A 2500-nucleotide genomic window follows, 5' to 3' on the forward strand; every position below is an offset into this window, starting at 1 on the left:
AAGGCCCAGAATCACTTCACTTCACTCACACGTAGCACTTATGGCACCGGTCAACAATTCCAACGCTAAAATAATTTTAATTTAAAACACTTGCAGAAATGCCGACGGGAAAAAAGCCGACGACCAAATAAAATAAATTAAAATACGCACAGAAGGTGATGCTAGTGTGCCGACGGGAAAAAATCCGACGGCAAAATTAAAATAAAATAAATACACAGAAGGTGATGCTAGAATGCCGACGGGAAAAAAGCCGACGGCAAAATTAAAATAAGATATATACACAGAAGGTGATGCTTAAATGCCGACGGGAAAAAAGCCGACGACAATTTTAAAATAAAATAAATACACCGAAGGTGATGTTAAAATGCCGACGGGAAAAAAGCCGACGGCAAAATCAAATAAATTAAAATACACAGAAGGTGATGCTACAATGCCGAAGGAAAAAAGCCGACGGCAAAAACAATTAGAATAATAAACGCAGAAGGCGATGCTAATAACGGTTGGAATTGCTAACACAGAACACAACACAGCACTACACACAAACACACACACTGTATCAAGCACTCTAGAAACTGAGACTAGCAGAAGCACGACCTTCCTCGTCAACGGTTAAAAGAAAACTGACACTTTCACACACACACAAAATTATTCACTAGCACTGAGCGCTGGGTATTTGGGCAGCGTAACGCCGTCTCGAAGGCTGGATGAAGACTGAGCGGATGAGCAGAGCACCTAGCAAATTTATACCGTAGCGGCGGGGCCTCCGGGTATAAAATGTTCAGTAGAACTCTGGTGTCGAGCGGGAGCGAGGTGAGAACACGTCCGCTCCGTTCGGCTGTCCGATGGCATTTGGCATTTGGCTACCTTTTTTTTTTTTTTTTTTTTTTTTTTTGTTAACGAAGAGTGAGCATATTCCATCCCCCTCTCCGACTCACCCAACTCGGCCGGTACGCTTGTGGTGCGTATTACTTCTTGCGGAGTCGTGTGTGCGGTTGCACCCTGGGTCACGACGCATCTTCTGCGGCGATCTGGTCTGCTGATTCTGCTTATTACGGTGCTTTCCGTGGTGCGACGCGGTCCCTTTGGTCCTATCGCCCACGCTTCGGGTGGGCAATGGGGGGTCGGCATCGTTGGTCACCACTCCAAGCACGTAAGGCAGTTCTCCTGAAACGAGATTTGGATAGAGGAAACAAGAAGAAGGAGAAAGAGATAGAAGAAAGCTGAAAATAGATGAGAGAAGAGAAAAAGAAAGCTGGAAAGAAACGAAAATAAATAAACGATTAATAACTTTCCGGCTTACGGTGGCCCTTGCGGTGCGGGTTGTTGCCGTGCCGCATGGCCTGAGGGACCACCATTTGCGTCCCTCGCCCGCCGTCTGGCCCGCCTGCGTCGCCTTGCCGTTGGTGGACGCTCAACATCCCATCTCGCTTGGAGAGTGGAGAAGATTGTCCTGGCGGCGGCGCGGACGGCCTCCCACGTTTCGCTGCGGGTGCACATTTCCGAGACGATGTTATCCATTGTTACTCGGGAATGGCACCGCTGCTGCATCTCATTCCGGATCCGATCGAACCGTGGACAGTGGAACAGCACGTGTTCAACGTCTTCCACGGCGTCACCACATTCAGGGCAGTTGGGCGAGCCCTCCAGGATGCCTTTCTCGACGAAATAGGAGCGCAAGAACCCGTGCCCCGTGAGGAGCTGGGTGAGGAAAAAGTCAACTTCCCCATGCTTGCGGCTGACCCAGAGATTAATGTCTGGAATCAGCCTCCTCGTCTTCAGTCCTGGTGCTCCTGGTTGCCCTGCACCCGTTGTCCACTGGTCCTGCCAGCGCCTCATCGTCTCCTCCCGTTGCCGCTTTCGTATGTCCGATTGAACTCCACCACTCGCTACCTTTTCGTCGTGGCAGCGGATATCCTCCTGCATGAGGAGGACTAACGGGGTGGTGTTGGCAACAACGCAAGCGGCATCATAAGAAACGGTCTGGAAGGCGCTGGCGACTCGGAGAGCCCCCGGTCGATGCGCCCTTTGGACCGATTTGCGATGGGTCTCCTTGTCGAGCACCCATCGCCCCCAGGTGGCAACTCCGTATCGGATGATACTGTTGCCGACGTTTACGAGCTGTCTCCTACTGCGGCTCTTAGGACCACGCTTATTCGGCATCAGGCAGGTCAAGGCATTCGTAATCCGTGAAGCCTTATTGACCACCCTCTCCAGATGCCGGCTGTGGTGCTGTTTGCGGCAGAGGTCCACTCCCAGGTACTTCAGCGTTTCCGTGGATTGGATCGAGTGACCGCCCGCTTGAAGCTCTGCGAGCTGCGGGACATGATGGGTACAAAAGATCATGAACCCGGTCTTTTGGTGGGCAAGTTCCAAACCGACTCCTTGCAGCCACCGCTCGATCCTCTCCAGGTTAGCCGTTGCTAATGCGCTGACCTGTTCCGTGGTCCTTCCCAAAAATGTGAAGGCCACGTCGTCAGCGAACCCGATGATGTCCGCTCGT

Source organism: Anopheles gambiae, assembly GCF_943734735.2.
Source record: "Anopheles gambiae chromosome X unlocalized genomic scaffold, idAnoGambNW_F1_1 X_unloc_109, whole genome shotgun sequence".
NCBI lineage: Eukaryota > Metazoa > Arthropoda > Insecta > Diptera > Culicidae > Anopheles > Anopheles gambiae.